General features: G+C 39.3%; 3 long non-coding RNA genes across 4 annotated transcripts in view; 1 reads left to right on the top strand and 2 right to left on the bottom strand.

Moving 5' to 3' along the window:
- The window catches only part of LOC123387521, a 33,142-nt gene extending 27,253 nt beyond the window's left edge, over nt 1-5,889 (bottom strand). For both annotated transcript variants that reach the window (XR_006601962.1, XR_006601961.1), the window contains exon 1: nt 4,983-5,889. This is a non-coding gene — a long non-coding RNA (uncharacterized LOC123387521). The remainder of the gene's footprint in view (nt 1-4,982) is intronic.
- Nucleotides 3,139-20,395, top strand: part of LOC101679616 — a 169,600-nt gene continuing 152,343 nt past the window's right edge. The window contains exon 1 of the long non-coding RNA XR_006601959.1: nt 3,139-3,507. This is a non-coding gene — a long non-coding RNA (uncharacterized LOC101679616). The remainder of the gene's footprint in view (nt 3,508-20,395) is intronic.
- On the bottom strand, nt 5,894-11,951 carry LOC123387520. Its single transcript, XR_006601960.1, has 3 exons — nt 11,824-11,951; nt 7,350-7,434; nt 5,894-6,870 (listed from the first exon to the last, which is right to left on the bottom strand). It is a non-coding gene; the product is annotated as an uncharacterized LOC123387520 (long non-coding RNA).

Below are 20,395 nucleotides of genomic sequence, written 5' to 3'. Positions count from 1 at the left end.
AAGTCGTATTTAGAACTGGAAGTTCAGAATCAAGTTGAAGAGGAAGATGCAGGCAAAACAAACAAACAAACAAACAAAAAAAAAACTTACCATATTTTAGAACCAAGAGGTTAAGTAATGTACCTAAGATTCCAGTAAGTGGCAGGGTTGGAATTCATACCCCAGCATTTCTGACACCAACGTGCATAATTTTCTGGGCCCTCACACCATTGCGAGGGACAAAAATTATCCAGAAAAGCAGCCTGTCACTAAAAACTTCCTTCCTGCCTTCAGGGTTCCTAAAAGTTACCACGTCCTCCTGCTTTTCAGTTCTGGTGATGGTCTCCGTGACAATCAGTGTAGCCGCAGCTGAGGCGTAGGTCCTGCCACGCTGGCCTCGGCATCTTCATGTGCCTGCATGCTCTAGCCATTCCGTTACACAGTTGTGATTTAACATTTTCCTGTATTTTACTCTCAGGATGAGTGGATTTCTTGGAAAATTGTGACAAAGAGGTTTCATCACAGTAGCGAGTCTGGTGCACTTGGGGGTCGTAGGACCGTATGGGTCTGTCCCAAGGGCTTTCCTCCCTGTTGTCCAGAGGGCTGACTTCTTAGGCGGTCTTGACAATGGCAAGCAGAAGCTTTCACAGAGCCCAGGAAATCCCTCCTCTTCAGTGTCAGACTGCAGCCCCGGAGGTGTTTGCAGGAGCCCCATGTCCGAGCAGTGTGGGTGGTGCAGGGAAATGTCTATTTCCCAGGACTTGAGCACCGAGGGTCCATTTCTAGCCTACATTCTCTAAAACACCTTCTATGCAACAAGGCTCTCAAAGGTTTTTTTGGATTGCCCCATGCCATCTTATTTTGCTAGAGATTACTTAATAAGGACAAAGAGTGGGGCGCCTGGGTGGCTCAGTGGGTTAAGCCGCTGCCTTCGGCTCAGGTCATGATCTCAGGGTCCTGGGATCGAGTCCCGCATCGGGCTCTCTGCTTAGCAGGCAGCCTGCTTCCTCCTCTCTCTCTCTCTCTGCCTGCCTCTCCGACTACTTGTGATTTCTCTCTGTCAAATAAATAAATAAATCTTTAAAAAAAAAAAAAAATAAGGACAAAGAGTATAAATCCCAGGTAAGGAAGACATGTGTGTGAGATCATCTCTCTGTCTATCCTAAGAACTGACTGATCGATTTCAGCTCTCATTTGCTGGGCTTGTGAGAAACTCAGCTTCCTTTAGCATCAGGTCAAGGTTTTGCAGGTTCTTGCATGTCCAAAGTTTTGCACCAGAGAAGTAGCGTGGCCTTGTTTAGCATGTCCTTGGTTTGCTCTGGTTATGGGTGAATCACACAGACCAGATGCACGTGGTCCCCTTGGGGTGACAGTTTTCTGTGGCTTTTGGCCATGCTTGCACAAGGTCCCACAGACCTGCGTCACTCACTACTGGGCTTGGCTTCCCAGGGACTTGCTGCCTCCAGTCCCACAGAAAGCAGGACTGCGATGGCTACTTTATGTCCCCTTGACTGGGCCATGGAGTGCCCAGACATCTGGTCCAACGTTATTCTGGGTTTCTAAGTGAAGATGTTTCTGGAAAGATTAACACTGGAATTGGTAGGCTGAGGGAAGCAGGTTGCTCTCCCACCTGTGGAGAGGAGCCCTCCCTGCTCCATCCAATCAGTTCAAGGCCTGAGTGGAAGAAAAAGCAGGCCCGTCTGGGAATGAGGTGGATTCCTCCTGTCTGACTGCCTTCAAACTGGGACACCAGTGTTCTTCTTGTCGTTGGGCTTGAACTGAAGCGTCAGCTCTTCTGGGCCTTTTGCCCATCAGCGTCTGGAATGGAGCTCCACCCAGGGCTCTCCTGGGCTTCCAGCTTCCCAGCCCCAGATCTTAGGACTTGCCATCCTCCAGCATCGTGGGAGGCAATCCCTTATAGTAAATCAGCCGGTATCATCTGTCTGTATGCCATCAGATTCTCTTAGTTCTATTATTTCTTAAAAGCCTAACTAAGAAAATGGCACAGCACTTCTCTGCTTTTCTCTCCCTTCAGCCTCTCCCTCTCTTGCCCAACATTCTGTCCCTATCTCTGCCAGACTTCTGGCCAAGACACCTGAGTATGTGCAAGAGTCCCCGTGCTTTAGTTTCCAAGGGCGGCTCTAACAAAGTACCACAAACTGGCTGGCTCACAACAACAGAAATCATTCCTTCACAGGTAAGGAGACCAGAGGTCTGAGGTCAGAGGTCGGCAGAGCCGTGTTCTCTGAAGCTCTGAGGGAGAGCCCGCCTTGGCCTCTCCTAGCTTCTGGTGGCTGCTGGTGATTGTTGTTCCCTGGCTCGCAGCTGCAGGGCTCCAATTTCTGCCTTTGTCTTCACCTGGCTGTCTTCCCTCTAAATTTTGTCTCTAATTTCTCATCTTAGAAGGACGCTAGTCTTTGGGTTAGGGCCGATGTGAACCCAGGGTGACTTCGTCTTAAGTTAGCTAACCACATCTGCAAAAGTCTCCCATAGGTTATTTCTATTCCGTGTGAGAGTTATCCCTTATACATGTAAACACACGAACACACACACACACGTTCCTCAGGTGATGCTCACAGACCAGCTGCGATACATGCTTGAACACAGAATATGGAGAGGAGAAATAGAAATGATAGGTGGTCCTGTCTCAAAATACTTTTTGGACTCATTCGGAAGAAGGGCTTTGCTATTAGAAAACATCACACAGTATGGCACACACTGTGACGGGCTCGCAAAGGACTCCTAGTCCCTCTGGGGTGGAAGGCTCCCTTTGCTGCTGGAGGCATAGGGCAGGGATACAGGATGATGTGTGGGTAATACGGAAAGTTGCCTTAGCAGCAGCATGAACAAACAGCCTTGCATTGGCCACTTTGGGTTGCTTATAGCCATTCCCACAGCCCCTCCCCCAATTCAATCCGCTCTTCTCATTCTGTGGTTGCAATATTTTCTATCTCTGAGGGTTTTTTTTTTTTTAAGATTTTACATATTTATTTGTCAGAGAGCACAAGCAGGGGGAGGAGCAGGCAGAGAAATAAGAAGGCTCCCTGCTGAGCAAGGAGCCTAATGTGGGACTTGATCCCAGGATGCTGAGATCATGACTTGAGCTGAAGGCAGCTACTCAACCAATTGAGCCACCGGGGTGCCCCACTATCTCTGAGTTTATTAAGGAGAACGATATTAAAGTTTCCTTCTCATTTCCAAGTTGCCTTTTGCTATTTGATCACTGTCTGCCTTTCATGTTAGAGACTCTCTTCTGATTTTTGTGATCTTTGATTGTCTCTTGACATGTGAGTGAGAGACTAAAAAACTCACTGGGATTGTGGATGCTTAGGTGGGATTTGTGGACTGTGAGTTTCACCCAAGGTGACCTGGCTGGTTCATTTCACTGATGAATCTTTAGTGTTACATCATTCCCCTTGAATCCTTTTAAGGTCCTCCAGAGAAAACGCTTTCAGTATCCTGCACAAAGACCAGGCACAGGAACTCTGGGATCCTCCTAGAGGAAGATGGTTGGGGTCTCAACATCTTGTAAGTAAATTCACTTAATTTCCTGTTTTCATCTTGAAGCAATGATTGTTGATGATTTATACATTGCTTGTGGGAATATATTTGCCAAAAATGTGGAAATATGGAAATACTGAAGTATCCTTCAATAGGTGAATGGATAATCAAATTATTGTATATCCATTCGGTGGAATATTATTCAGCAATAAAAAGAAATAAGCTATCAAGCCATGAAAAAAGCAGGATGAACCTAAAATACATATTATACTTTGGACACCTGAGTGGTATAGTCAGTTGAGTGTCCAACTCTTGGCTTTGGCTCAGGTCGTGATCTTGGGGTCATGAGATCAGGTCCTGCATAAGGCTCTGAGCTCAGTGTGGAATCTGCTTGAATTTCTCTCTTCCCCTGCCTCTGCCCCACCCCATGCTCTCTCTCTCTCTCTCTCTGTAGAAGAAATAAATAAATCTTTAGAAAATACATATTATACATGAAAGCTCAGTCTGGAAAGGTTATGCATTTTATGATTTCAATCATATGACATTATGGAAGTGAAAAAACTATAAAAGAAACAAAAAATCAGTGGTTGTCAGGAGTTTAGGGACTGGGTAGGTGAAGTATAGGAGGTTTTTAGAATATTACATCCGTTCAGCCTACTTCCATGTTGGCAGGCACCTGACATCATGCTGTCGCCAAAACCCATAGAGCTTTATCTAGCATAAAGGAAACTTTAATTGCCCATCTTTGAACAAATCATTTAGGAGTTCAGGGATCTCAGGAAGGATGGCAGTCTGTGACAGGAGAATCATACTCTATTGCAAATGAATGAAACAACCTCACTGAAGGGAGTTGGGGGTGGAAATTGCTGACCTAAGGAACTAGAAATGAGTGGAGTCTGTAAGGCAAAAGGAGTTTTATACTGCACACACATACCCCCTCAACAGTGCACAGCACTCTAATTGATAAAGTTGTTTCCCATGGGGTTATGGCTTCACATTTCTGATACAGCTCTGCGTGTATCCTAGAATGTAAACATCAAATGTATGGCAGATGGTAGGGGCCAGGTTTCTCCCTGTTAGAATGGGAATCCACAGTTGAGCAAGGGGAGGAGGCTTAAATGATCCACATGACCTTGGACTAGAGGGGGAGGCATTAATTAGTGTGCACTCCTGTTTCACTTTGTACAGGTACCGATGGTTACTTACCAAAATGTCTGTAGATATGTATCTATAGTTGGGTTCATACACACACATGCCATCCTTGCTCTGTCAGTGGATAGACCCCAGAAACAACAAAACTCCGGTCTCAATGAGAGCACCAAGCAGCTGCATCTTGGTATCTAATACCATTTTCCAATCAAAGGAATCTGGGCTGCTCCTTGAAGAAATGGTTGATTCTGGGGCCAGAGCAGGAAGTATATAAGATGAAGACTGGGGCACCTTCTAGTGACAGGAAGCAAGGAAATGCCAAAGACCAGAGCGATCACAAAACAAAAACTCACCTTGATGGGGTTTTGCCAAAAGGACATTTCAGTCCTACTGAAAAAACAAACAACAACGATTTGAGCACCAAATGAAACAAAGTGCTATTGGATGATAACCCAAAGTGCGTAGTAAATATCCTTTAGTCCATGCTAATGCAAACAAATGAGTAAATAAATAAGTGCAAAAGCAAAGATAAAGCTGGGCGGAAGAATTTCAAAATAATGTACGTAGGTGTTCCATCCTCAGGAAGGAGGCGCACACCTGAAGTGTGGGCTGCACATGGTGACCTCCTTCCAAGGAGTACAGTATGGCAAGCCAGGGGAAGGGTGACTTCATAGAGGAGGAACTGGTACACAAACCCCAGCTAGGGGATTACGGTCACTATCAACAGGGATAGTTCAGCAGGAAAGGACATACCCTTGTTAGGGTGTGGTGAAAAGACCACTTTCTGTCATTTTACCTCTGGTCATCTGTTTCCCAAAAAGCTGTCACTCCATGTTAGTCATGGGACAAACGTGAGACAAATGCCAGGAGAGGGGCCTTTTACAAAATACTTGACCAGTATTCATCAAAACCGTCAAGTTCCTCAAAAATAAGGAAAGGCTGAGGAACTGTCATGGCCAAAACCAAACCAAACCAAACCAAACAAAAAAAAGCCTGAGGAGACATGTCAGGTGAATGGGATGTGCTAACCTGGGTGGGATCCTGAAATAGAAAAAGACATCAGGTAAAAAATAATAATAATAATAATAAGGAAATCTGGATAAACTATGGACGTAACATAATGTCTCCGTGTTGGTTCATTAATGGTAACTAAGTTAGTAACAGGGGAGACGACATGGAGGGGTATTACAGAAATTCTCTCCTCTGTCCTCCCAAACCCTTAGTAAATCTGACACTGTTCTAAAAAAAAAAAAAAAAAAAAAAAAAGTCTGTTTTAATAAAATTTTAAGCAAGGAGAAAAGTATCTTATTTCCATCATCCCCTTGGAAATATTTCAGAAAGTGATTTGGCTTCTACATCACCAAAATAAGTTATTCATACACATGAATTTCCCAACACCTAACAATACAGTGGTTCCCTTTCTTACTCATTTAACCCATTGCAGAGATAGGATGGTGTGGCATTTAAATATCACCTTAATACCGTCTCAAAGTCAGTAGCAAAAATCATTAAAAAGTTATCTCAATAAATGAACCCCAGTGCATCGGGACTTCTTCCTATAAAATTATAAACTCCATATTGTATTGAAGGGAGAAGCTAAATATCTATGTAGCATCAGCTCCATATTATAGCAATATAAATATCTATACTATTTAAACAATTCTTAAAAATTAAACCGAAAATAATTGTAAATCCATCAATTGAAGTCTTAGGACTATCTGTTTTTTTTTTTTATTAAAGAGCAATTAACATATAGCACTATTTTAGTTTCAAATGTATAGTATAATGATTGAGCAATTTTCTACACTAAGCAGTGCTCATTTGTGTAGTGAGTCCTTAATCCCTTGATCTATTTCACCCATCCTCCCCTTTTTTCTTAGGTCCTTTCCAAGTGAGAACATACAATAGAAAAAAACAGGCTCCATTTGTATCCTGCAGAGGGCAAATAATAACAAGTCATCTTCAATTTAAATGATATCAATAATACTTTCATTAACTCATCAGAATATTCACTGAGTGCAACTTCTGGAAAAAGTTATAAATTTCTAGTAGGCAACTAATTGATATAATTTCGTTTTTCCCTTCCTTCCTATATCAAGTAGGTCCTTAGTCTGTGAGCCTCATCTGGGGGTGGACAGCTCAGCAGAGAGGCCAGGCTCAAGGCAGAGTTAGTGGTCTTTTGCCTTGGAGGCGACCATTATAGCAAGGAGAGTGGATCATCATCTCTTGTACTAAAAGTCCCTAGAAAAAAGAGAAGAGAAGAAATGTTAAGGGACAGGAAGTTGCCAACAGTAATTCTGCGTAACAAGTTATTCCCAGACCCGGTGTTATACAGTATTTATTCTCATGCTCCTGGGTCTTCAAGTTGACTGGAGGATGATGCATATAGACTGTTCTGGGACCTGGGGAGAAGGGAGGGAAGCCCCCCTGGAGAGATCCGCTTCTCCAGGCAGTTACACAAAGCAAGCCTAACCCTGCTAACACATTGAACTTCCATTTGAGTTAAGTTCTTTAAACACCTCAGTGACCAAAGCATGGCTAAGCTCAAAGTTTAAGAGGCATAGAAGCATACTCTGTCTCTAGTGAGAGTGGCTGCAAAACCATGGGGGCAGTCCACGCCCTGGGGAAGGTGAATGGCTGTGAGCAGAATATTGAGAAATGTGTGTGTTTAAAGGCATGGGTGGACTAAAATAAGGCAGTGAAGGAAACTAAAGTCTTACCTGCATCAGTCAGGGTGTTTCATACCCAGAGCTCTGTTCTACATTATAGCTTTACAAAATTTGGTCTGCAGAGTGGTTTGTTACTCTCAGGAAAAAAAAAATCAAGAAAAAAATTTTATTATATATTTTTTGCAGATTTGAAACATAAGGTAAATTCTAATTTGTCCATAACATCCTATTGTGCTTTTAAATGTCATTACTTCCTTAACAGGTCGTGTTCATCATCTTGGCCAGAATAATTTTTTTCCCATCAGTTTTTTTTTTCTTTTTTAATAAGTTTTGTTAAAATGTAATTTACAGAATACAAAATTTACTAATTTTATTTTATTTTTCAAAATATCTTATTTATTTATTTGACACAGCGAGAGAGAGATCACAAGTAGGCAGAGAGGCAGGCAGAGAGAGAGGGGGAAGCAGGCTCCCCGCCAAGCAGAGAGCCAGATGCGCAGATTGATCCCAGGGCCCTGAGATCATGACTAGAGCCAAAGGCAGAGGCTTAACCCACCAAGCCACCCAGGCACCCCAAAACTTGCTAACTTGAAATGCAAAGTTTGATTAGTTTTGACAAATAGGTACAGTCTTGCAACCACCAGAACTACTATCAAGATACAGGGTATTTTTATCACCCTGGAGAGTGCCCTTGGCCTCCTTTGCCATCAATTTTCTCTCCACTTTCTAGGCTGTGACAACTATTAATTGATAGATCTAACAACATCAATCGATAGATTGATTCTCTATCACTACAACTTTGCCTTTTCTAGATCTAAATGGAGTCATATAGTCTTTTGGGCCTGGATTAATTAATGGATAGCATAATCATTTTGTGGTCTATCCACAAGCACCTGTATCGCTAAATAGTTCCTTTTTTATTGCTGAGTAGTATTCCGTTGTATAGGCATAGCATTACATTGGTTTATTTATTTACCAGTTTATGAACGCTAAGATCCTTTTTCTCCTGAGGCTATCGTTAGCTTCTTTGCAACCTGGCGTTATTAGTGTTCACTCTTAATCACCATGGTGATGCCACCACAATGAGGCTTCTGTGAACATTCATGCAGACATCTTTGTGTGGGCATACATTTTTATTTCTCTTTGGTACATATCTGAGAACATTATTGCTAGGCTATGTGGGTTTGTGCTTATTTTGTAAAATAATTTCCACCTGTTTTCCAAAGTGTCTGTTATTTTGCATTCCCATCAGCAATGAGAATTGCACTTACCAATACATAGTATTGTCTGCCATGTTAATTTTAGTCTAAATAGTAAGTGTGTAGAGCTTTCTGGTGATTTTTATTTGCATTTCCCTAATGACTAAGGAAGTTCAACATCATTTTATGTGTTTATTTGCCATCTTCCTTGGTGAAGCTTCTGTTTGCTTATTTTTTTCCCATCCTCTCAAATTTGTTTTGTTTTAACTTTTTTTAAATTATGTTCTATTAGTCACCATACAGTACATCATGAAGTTTATGTTTAAATATATTGCCCATCGTTAATTGGCTTCTTTCCTTATTATTGAGTAGTAAGTGTTCTTTATATATTTAAATACAAGATTTTGTCAGATATATATTTTGCATATATTTTCTCCCAGTCCATGGCTAACCTCCTAATTTTCTTAGCACTAGCTCTCAAATGTGAAAGCTTTTGGATAAAGTCCAATTTACCCATTTTTTATATTTTTTTATGAATGTTATGGCCCACTTAAGAATTTTGTGTACATCTCAGGGTCTCACAGCTTTTCTCATATGTTTTTATTTAGAAATTTTATAGTTTTATCTCTTACATGTAGGCCTTTTGTCTGTTTCAAGTTAATGTTTGTATATGTTGTGAGGTAAAGTTTGAGATTCGTTTTATTTTAAATTTGGGGTATTCAGTGCCAGTACCATATGTTGAAAAGACTGTCCTTTCTCCTTGGTATTTTTGTCAGCAAAGCAATTGAACTTTAATGGGTGAGTCCACTTCTGGACTCTGTTCTGTTATATTGTTCTCTACGTCTGTCCTTCTGCCAATAACACATTGCCCTGATTACTGTGGCTTTATACTAAGTCTCGGAAGCAGGTAATATAAAGTCCTCAAATTTGTTTTCTCCAATTGGCTTGGTTATTCTAAATCCATTCCATTTATGTAAATTTTAGACTTAGCTTGTCAGTTACTATAAAAAAAATTCCTAATGAGACTTTAACTAGAATTGCATTGAACATATATATAACTTTAAAGAGAATTACAATCTGAACAGTATTAGTCTCCCAGATGATGAACATGGTATATCTCTCCATTTATTTATGTCTCCTTTAAATTCTCTAAGCAATGTTTTATAATTTTTAATATACAGATCTTGTACATACTTTGTTACATTGATTCACATTTCTTTATTTCATATTATTATAAGTCTATTTCACTAGTTTCCATTTCCAATTATTTATTTTTAGTATATAGAAATACAGTTGAATTTTCCATATCAATCTTGCATTCTATATAAAATCTATCTGTTACAAATTTTACTTATTAGTTCTGGTAGCTTTAGACTAGATTATAGACTCCTTAAAGTTTTTTTTTTTTAAGATTTTATTTATTTATTTGACAGAGAGAAATTACAAGTACACTGAGAGGCAGGCAGAGAGAGAGAAGGAAGCAGGCTCCCTGCTGAGCAGAGAGCCCGATGCGGGACTCGATCCCAGGACCCTGAGATCATGACCTGAGCCGAAGGCAGCAGCTTAACCCACTGAGCCACCCAGGCGCCCCTCCTTAAAGTTTTTTGACAGGCATTCATATTGTCTTCGAATTAGAAGTTTTGCTTCTTCTTTTCCAAATTGTGTGCCTTTGATTTATTTATTTATTTTGCATTACTGAACTGTCTGGAACCTTGAATACAGTGCTGAATACAAGTGGTGAGAGTGGATATTCTAGCTTGTTCCCATCTCAGGGGCGTGGCATTTTAGTCTTTTACTACTAAATATAATGTTAGTTGTAAGTTTTTGCAGCTTCCTTTTATCGACTGATAAAATTAACTTGTATTCCTGGTTTTTATCATAATGGATGTTGAATTCTGGCAAACGCTTTTCCTGACTCTGTTAAGATACGGTTCTTTTTTAGTTCATTAATATGATGGATTACACTGATTATCTTTTAACTGTTTTATCAAAATTATGTTTCTGGGATGAAGTCCACTTGCTCATATTGTATTATCCTTTTAATATGTGGCTCAATTTGACTTGCTAATATTTTATCGTGGATCTATTAAGATTTTTAAAGGATTTTACATCTATGTTTATGAGACATATTGGTCTTTAGTTTTATCTTCTTATAATGTCTTTGATTTTGGCATCGAAGTAATTATGGCATCATAACATGAGTTAAGAAGTTTTTACTACTTCTCTATGTTCTGGAAAAATTGTAGAATTGGTATTATTTATTTATCATAATTTTGGTACAATTGATTACTGGATCAAGGGCATCTGCAGTTTTTCTGGTACCATTTTTATCTATAAATTTAGTATCTTTGTTAGACATGGAGCTAATCAGGGTACTTCTGTCTTCTTAAGTATATACTTTGGCAGTTTTAGTCTTTCAAATAATTTTTCATGTCATCTGTGCCGTTGAACTTATTGCCTAAAGTAGTCTATAATTTTCGCTTTCCAGCCTTGTAATATCTAGATTTTGTAGTGACATCTCCTGTTTCATTCATGATCTAGATCATTTGTATTGGTCTAACTATACATTTAAAATTTATTGATACTTTCAACAATGCTTGGCAGACAGGTATGTACTATTTGTCTTTTTGTTTATATATATCACATTGCAAATTTGCATCACTATTTTGTTACATTACATTGTATTTCACAAAACAGTCCAGTGGCTTAAAAAAAGTAATACATAAATTCTTAAAAGTATTGCTGAAAACTTTAATGTAAATCTTACCACTGAGGGAAAAAATCACAAGCTTAAATAGCTAATAGTTTGTGCAAATATGGAGGATGAATTTGAGCGGGCTACAATGAGTGAATTTATAAGTATCATGATTTTGTAAAGTAGTTAAAAATGAAATGGAAATAGTAAATACAATGATTTTTATCTGAAAATTGGTTTTCAGTGGACTGGAGATCAATTTTCTCCTACCTTTTAATTCATTGTTACAATTTTTTCCCAATAGTGGCATGAAACCTTCAGAATTTAAGCAAGGCACAGTGATCTTCCTAATAAACAAATGGACTTTGTCTAGTACAAGGGCAAATTTATACCTTTCCAGTTAGAAATGATGAATTTTGCTGCAAGAGAAAGAGACGAAGCAAAACATAGTCAAGGTATACCCAGTGAAAATAGGTATAATTCAAGTTATTGTAGAGTAAATATAAAAGAAGTCATAAAGTTAATGATTAACTATGTGTACAGAAGACAAAGTATATTAGTTATCTAATGCAATGTAATAAACTAACATAAAACCTAGGATCTTAAAACAAGTTATATTTATTTATCTCACCATTTCTGTGGGTCAGGTATTTAGGAGTAGCTCATCTGGGCATTTCCGGCTTCGGATCTCTAAAGAAGTCAGAGTCAAGATGTCAGCCCCATTTGAAGGCATTGGAAGGCTTCCCTGGGGTTGTAGGCTCTGCTTGTAGGACAGCTTGCTCTAGTGACTGTTGCTTGGAAACCTCACTTCTTTCATGGTTGTTGAAAGAACTCATTTCCTTGATACGAGGACCCGGTGGTGGAGCTGTCTTGAGTGTTCTCACAAAAGGTCAGCAAGGTTCCTCTAGAGCAAGGGATCCAAGGAGGAAGCTCCAGTGCTTCTGTATGACCTAATCTCCAAAGCTTGTCTCTTTCTGCCATATTCTATTCTAACATGGACCTTTTGAAGACAGGAGTGTCAACAAATTTGCGGACGTATTTGTAAACCATGACAGAAGGCTTCCTATTGGTGAAATTCATAAATAAGAGAACATTTTTGGAATTTCAGTATCATACTATATAAAATAACAATTAATATCAAGTGCTCTTTGCTGGCATTTTGCTTTGAAGTTTAACTAAACCCCATCTGGCATGCAGCAACACATGTGCAGGTGACCTTGAGTGACACAGATTTGAACCATACGGGTCCACCGATAGATGGATTTTTTTTAACAAATGCACTATAGTCCTGAAAAGGCATTTCCTTTTCCCTATTTTCTCAATAACATTTGCTTTTCTCTAGCTTACTTTATTTTAAGAACATAGCATGTAATACAGATAACATACACAATATGTATTAAGTAACTGTTTTGTTATCAGTATGAGTTCTGATCAACAGTAAGCCATGAGTAGTTATGAGTTAGTTTGGGGGGAGCCAAAAGTTATACACAGTTATACATAGATTTTCAACTGTTCAGGGAAGTCAGTGCCCCTAATTCCTTCCCCTACCTCCATGTCCGTGTTGTTCAACCATCAACTGTATAAGAAATAACTCCTAGATAACTTCTCATTTGTTTATTAATGAAAATTTGTGTCATGGAAGAATTTTGTTTGTTTGGTGAATGATCACTGTATACACTGTGATGTAGGTTGTCTTGGAGTCCATATTGAATGTTACACTGGTCATATGTATAGAGAGGAAGGGTGTAACTAGAGAAAGGAAAAAGGTTGACCCTGATCACAGAGCACTTTATTCACAGAATATCAGTGATGATCAGCCACATTACTGGTTATATTTGTCCAGTTTTGAGGGAAATAGGGACATTTTAAGTACAGCCAAATTGTAGCTATTGATTATCTTTTCAGCTTCTTTTGGTAAATAAAGTGGCAGCCACATAAAATGTTGCTTCTTCATACACAAGAACACTTGCACTTAGGGGAATTGGTGCTTACATGAATTTTTATTAAATGATGAATGTGAGATTGAAACATTTTAATGAAGTTATTATTTCCAGCCATAGTTGTTTCTCTGGGTGGCTTTCTTAGGTATAATCCAGAGTGAAAACATAGTGGCTAAGACTTAAGTCAGGAGTCAGGTTTTCTGGATTCAAAACCCAGCAGGATGGTTTACTAGCTACAGGATCTTAGACAAGTCATTTCAAACCTCTGTGACTCAATTTCATTATCAGTGAATAAAGTTAATAGTATTACCTATCTTAAAGAATTGTCCCAAGGATCTTATAGGGTAATCTGTATAAAATGCTTGTGCTGCCTGGTATATAGTCATCATGCAATAAATATTAGATATTTTGACACTTACTATTATATCCTGCACATGTTATTTTAGGGAAAAACACCACAAACTTCAGTTAACCTATAAAATTTCTTAGGAAGTCATATACTTGTGGTTAAAATAGCTCAGCCACCATGATTTTGACCCTTTCTCAGCCCTTAGTGCTTTATTTTAATCATCTGTGAAAAGAATCTGTAACCTATCATTGAACATATTTTAAACCCATATACACAAACATCCATAGAATATAAAGAAATACTTGACTGAGCACAGTGCAACTAAACAGTGGGGTACGAATCTCTGATTCCACTCTCCAATATAAATCCCTCACCTCTCCAGATTTGCAGTCAGTATGTTTATCAATTTAAAGTAAAGGGGAATCTGTAATTAGTCTGTAGTGAGAAACCTACCCCAGTTTCTGGTCTGCATTCAAGTGTAATGTCCATAACTATCTATTAAAGCCATAAACTGTGAACTAGAATTTTCAGCCTTAACAGTATTATAGAATGAGGGGAAAATGATTGGAAGAGGAAACTGACCTTTGAATTGAGCTATTTGTGTTCAGTTGGCTGTAGATATTTTGATGAAATATTTCAACAATATTTTCCTTCCCTCGGGTATGAAATAACCATTATTTTTTATTTTAAAAATGTATCTTCTAAGTTAAAAAAATTATAAATCTTTTAAAAAACAAAGTCTTCTAAAACTGGTGCTTGCTTTTTTTTTTTTTTTTCCTGAACTACCCTAATGGGCAAACACCCTCACTCTCATGGAAGTTGAGAGTTTGAGTGATCTCACTGCAGTCAGAGAGAGAGGCAGTGTCCACACAGGAGCCAAAAAGCAAAATAGACAATTCGAGGGACAGAAATTTGGAGCAGGGAAAGGATACTTCCAAGAGGAGGAGGCCAGTCTAGGACAGACTTACAGAGCAGGTGGGATCTGGAGCTCGAAGGAAGTGTGGGACTTTTAGGCATATAAATGGGAGGAGAACTTGTTAAGCAAGGAAAACTGTGTAACCAGTAGCTTCACAGTAGGCAGGTATAAGGTGTGTTTCAGGGACAGTGACTAGAATAGTCTGACTAGAAAAAGGGATGAATGATAAGAGAGACCTTGACTAGACCCACACTCTGAGGTCCATCAAAAACTGGGCACCAACTCAGTCCAGTTCTCATGTTAAGGCATCCTCTTATCAACCATACTTAGAAAGAATATGAAAAAGTAAGCGAGGGGGAGAAAGTAATCCTAAAAAAGCATTAAGAGGGAGAAGCCCTATTTCTTTGCTTTATTTCTCCCCTTCAGTTTAATATTCTATATCACCAAGGCACACATTTCTGCCCCTCTAAGAAAGGATCCATGAAGGATGTCTTTCTCTGTCAAAAAGAGAAACCTTTCTTTGTATAATAAAAGTGGTGTGAGGGAATCATTAGTTAAATTGTCATGGTGTTGTTTTTGCTATGAAATGGCAGATTTACTGGCCTTCACTCTTGGTATTTATGACTCTGATGGGGCAGACAACCAAAGTGGATATATATCTCCATGACTTTGAGGCAAATTCAAAAGTCACTTCAGCACTTTATGTTAACAGAATGCAATGATAATCCAGAAATGTAAACAACAGTTTTATTCAGTCATCTTCTTGCTGAAAAGTTTTATCTGTGACTTAATTTTGTGAATACAGAGAATACCGACTCCTGTATGAATGACTATTTCTCAGGCAAGTGCTCTCTCTTCATCTGTCTTTCATTGCCCAACTACTTGACTTTATTCTCTGTAAAGAAACAAAACAAAACAAAACAAAACAAACAAACAAAAACCTGACCTTACTGTTTTACTGCTCCAGAGAAATTCATTCTTTCATTTCTGATGGGTTAACAACCATTAAAAGTAGTCATTAACAACAGCCTTCCTCACTCCCCAGCCCTCAGAACACAGAATTAGGACAATGCTTGGTAAATGTTTATATTCTTTCACTTTCACCTGCTTTCATAAGAAAAAAAAAATATTCTTGAGAAAAATGTAGACTTGGATGAAATGTAGACTTAGTAGTGGTGTGCCATTTTGAGTTGAGCGCTGGGACATGTCCGAAGACTCATGCGGTACATGTAGGTAGCAGTGTGGAAGAAAGGGGAGATGGGTAGTGAATTAAGAGCCTGAGTCAGGGCAGCATGAATGAGAGAGGGACAGTTCTTTCAGATTAGGTGCTTGAGGTTACTTTAAAAATATCAGGGTGCTTGCCCAATGAGAGAAGGCAGGGACTTTGAGAAGAGTTACTGTGACTTCCCTATCATGAGGGCTCACTCTCCTCTCTCACTTGCCTCCCCTCTCTCCTGGCACCCCCTGTAAACCATAGCAATGATTTCCTTAGAGTACAATGGTTAGGGTTCGCCGTCAGACAACATATTTCAACAAATTTCTCAGACGTAAAAAGCAAATGGAAAAGTGATCATGACTAAAAGAAGTAGAGAAAGCTCCACTATAAGAGACTTACAGAGGGGCACAGCTCAGGTGGCCATTTTCCTTCTCAGAAGAATCTCCACAATCTGAGCATTTCAGCGGGGAGGAGAGTTGGGGGAGGTACCTCAGTGGTGGGTAATTAAGGAGGGCACATGTGTAATGAGCACTGGGTGTTCTACACAAATAAGGGGTCATGGAACACTACATCAAAAACTAATGATGTGCTGTATGGTGACTAACAAATAATCAATCAATCAATCTGCCTAAGACTGGCAACATGGCAGCAGCAGCAGATTATGGCAGAGCTGGAGAAAGAGGAGTGGAGCTAAAACAAGTGGGTCTTAATACAAAACACACCCTCACCCTCCCTGGCAGAGCCAGCTGCCAACTGAGTATTTGGCCCTAAACAAAATAACAATAAAACCCCAGAGCCCTTCTTCCTGAAGAAATTGAACAGACTCTACACCATCTAGGGAAAAATTAGGAGAGTTAATGTGGTTGCTGGTGTTCCTAAGAAAGACTTCTTTTTGGCTTCTAGAATGCCCCCTTCCCCCACACACGCAGCACCCAGGACAAGGGGCTGGCTCCCCACTCCTCACCTCCTCAGGCTGCAGTGATGGTGTCTGTCTGCAAGCCCCACCCCTGCTCCCACAGAGCCTGCAGTCCACATTCTTTCATTGGTGCCATCGACTCAAAGTCCAGAGACAGTCCAGGGTTTTCAGTCAGTTTATCAGAACTTCCAGCATGAATAAAAAGATCAAATTAAACAAAAATAAAAACTGACTGAGAAGAAACAAAGCTAATGCAGCGAACAAAAAAAGAACTTTAAAAAAAAAAAACAGACCACTCTTTTCCTAAGAGAAATTTGAGAAAATATTACATCCACAAACCAAGAACAGGAGGCTATGAGAAAAGGGACCATCAGTGAACAAGAAATAGCTCTCAGAAATTAAAAAAAAAATTAAATATATATATATATATATATATATATATATATATATATATATATATATATATATAAAATTACCAAAACACAGATTTGAAGAAGAGATTAGAAAATAAAGGGAAGATAGTCTCCCAGAACATACTGGAAAGAGAGAAGGAGAAAGACAATTAAAGAGGAGAAACAGAATCTAATTAGAAATATTTTCAGGGCGCCTGGGTGGCTCAGTGGGTTAAAGCCTCTGCCTTCGGCTCAGGTCATGATCCCAGCATCCTGGGATCGAGCCCCACATCGGACTCTCTGCTCTGCGGGGAGGCTGCTTTCTCCTCTCTCTCTGCCTGCCTCTCTGTCTACTTGTGATCTCTGTCAAATAAATAAATAAAATCTTTAAAAAAATATATTTTCAGAAAGAAAGACCTGAAAAAATGAAGAGCACCACATTTCTATACAAATAGTAAGATACACATTTTCTGACCTAAAGGGAGATGCAATTCTTCCAACTGAAATGGCCACCATACATGTATTCTCTCCCTCTCCCTCCCTCTTCCTCTTTCTCTCCCTTTCCCTTCCTCTCCCCTCACCTCTCCCTCCGCCTCTCTCTCACTTTCTCTCTCTCCCTACTAAATATGTGAGGTAAGTTAAGTCCTAACTTCTTACAGAAGGAAGTTCAGAAAATGTATAAAGTAGAAAAATAATGGCATTAAAACTGGTCGAGCTTTTCTTTTGGGAAGGGATGTTGACTGGGTAGGGGCAGGATGGTAAGCAAGTGTTTTAGGTATTTTATTTGCTTTGTTTTCTGTTATAAGCTGCACTGTGTTATTTCTTTTTTTTTTTTTTAATGGGCATCTATTTCACTTTGCCTTTTAAAAATGTAACCCATATTTAAGTAAGAATTGTAAACTATGCACCTAAGACAGATACTTGATTAAAATTGTAAAATGGATGAAGAAAAACCTAAGAACACCAGCCTCCGGTTCTCCATCGTTTCTCCAAACTGCTGGTTGTGTCTTGCTTTCCTTCCCTCTGTCTCTATTCAGAACCCCGGGATCTCTCTCTACCATCTGATCTCAAGCCAAGGTTCAAAGTTTAGTTACCAAGCTTTAGTCTTTGAACAGCAGTCTCAGACTTAAATTCAGGTTCTTAGGTATAGAAAAAACAAGCTCTCTTTGCTTGAGTTCTTAACATCACATCGGTCCTGTATGTTCACATCAGCCCTAAGTATTTAGTTCAGAACAGAGCAACAGGTAGGGAGTGACAATTAATCATTTGTTTGATGACAGAAGCTCTTATCCTAGTGATCCATTGTTATGTTGAGGAGATCCGTGAATTTCCTCAAATTGAATGCCAATTACTCATTTTTTCCATCTTTGGGGGTTTTTCCTTTCCCCAGGAGAAAGTCCATAGCTTTTATGAAAATCTCGTAGGACTCCTTGACTCAATAATATACAAGCATTATTGACATATATGCCCCCATTAACCCTTTCCACAACTTTTGAGGCAGTGGAAGAAGAGAAATAACATTTATTGAGTATATATGATGCTTACAGATTTATCATTGAATTTTTCCAACACCATCATGAGGTCAGTGTTATTATTCCCATTTTAACAAGGCCCCAAGGGCAAAGGACCAAGTTGGTCCTCAAATTCATTTCTGTGTATTTGGAAGACCCATGCTCTTTCTAGTATATCATGATGTCTCCTTGTCTGTGCCTTTAGTTACTAGATAGTTAATTTTTTCTCCTACTGGAGGAAAAAAAGGGAGTTTTATGGGGAAGGCCTGTGTTTTTGCTCTAATGATTTGCATAGCAAGAAAGATGACCTTATACTGTTCCCAGTGCTCCATGGGATTAAAGTGCAGTGATGTGAGAACTCAGGAATCTCCTGCATGAACAAGCAGAAGAGAGACCTACCGACCACCAGTTCTCAAGCTACTGGCACCACTTGCTGTCTGTGGATCATAACATAAATGTTCACACTCTATAAAACTAGAGAAAGAAACAAGGAAGGAAAAAGCTGTGAAACACTGAAGACACAGTTCACTTAATAAAAAAAAAAAAAACCCTAGAAAATCAAGACTCAAGACTTCTCTCTTCATCATTAAACACAATTAATGGAGTTGCCAACGACAAAAAAATGAAGTTGCCAAATGAGCCTGAAATCACAATGGTGCCCACTTAGCAAACACAACATCAGCTGCCCCAAATACATGGCTGGGCATCTGCTTTGTATTCGAGGTGGCGAGCCCCTCAATCGCACCATCTTAGCTAGTTTTTCTTACCACCTCTGTTCTTTAAGAAATACCGAAAGTAATTAGTTTGATGACTTGGAAAACTCCTCTTAAAATCCCTACAACATTTGGTAAAAAGAGCACAAGAAAACCTGTCCAACTGATAAATACCTAATTTACAACAGTTAACCCCATGTGTTCCTCCTTCTCTTGGCAAAGTAAATGGAAGTGTAGTCACAGTAGGAATAGTTTTTGTTTTTGTTTTTAATGTATAGCCAGTTCTGAGAGTAGGTGTATTTTGTAGGTTCTCAATACTTTGGATAATTTAGATGAGAATATGGAAATTGAACTTCCAGTTGGCTGGTAAATCTACTTATATTACCTGTAAACTTGGGCTACTGATGAGTTTTAAAACTGTCTTATCTATGCTGTTATGCCAAAGAGCATGATATTTTTTTCCTACTATTTTATTATAGGTGGTTCTTGCTTTTTGTACTTCCAGGGATAGGAATCTCATCTCCTTATAATTATTTGTAAAAGAGATTTTAGATGGAGAATGAAGGCTCTGTTTATGCTGGGAAGCAGGTATGGCCAAGTGTGTCTTGCAGAGACTGGATGAGCAGCCCCACAGAAGTCTACCCACAAAGGGTCTTATAGGAAAAGTTTGTTCAAAGGGAGGAAAGTAGAAGAATGAAAATTTGGTCCAAGGTTAATGATATAAATACCTCTTGTGATGCCTGCCCATCTCACGCCCCTAAGGCAACCTTCTGCACAGAAAACACTGCTTATACTACTTCTCAGAAATTCTACTTCCATGTCTGCTAAAAGGCAATGGACCATATGATCTACAACGACCACTAATTGGACCAGGGGTGACCACCTCACCCCAAATGGGCCCATTAGGCTCTCTCCCATGGGAAATTTTAAATAGCTCCCAGAGACCCTGGTTAATCTTTGTTGAACACTCAGAAAGTTAGTGTCCACTGAGGCAGACATTCTCTACCCTGAACACAGAGAAGCAATGAAAGCTGACTTAAAAATACATAAAGCAAACTCCTAAGAGAAAAGTCTGTGGCTCCAGAGAGTTTCTGCCTTGGCTCCAGATCCTGCTGGATTTTCTGCTTGTAATCTCTTATAAAGCTTAGATATGTCCCATTGGAATACCCATGTATCTATACAAGAAGTTTTTCATCTCCTTACACTCATTGGAGTTAATGTTGGTCATTTGTTTAATTCTGGGGGAGAGG

Source organism: Mustela putorius, unplaced genomic scaffold (genome assembly GCF_011764305.1).
Source record: "Mustela putorius furo isolate JIRA1106 unplaced genomic scaffold, ASM1176430v1.1 tig00003854_pilon_pilon_pilon, whole genome shotgun sequence".
Taxonomy (NCBI): domain Eukaryota; kingdom Metazoa; phylum Chordata; class Mammalia; order Carnivora; family Mustelidae; genus Mustela; species Mustela putorius.
The sequence above is the reverse complement of the archived record's forward strand: the minus strand, read 5'-3'. Positions and strand labels throughout refer to the sequence as shown.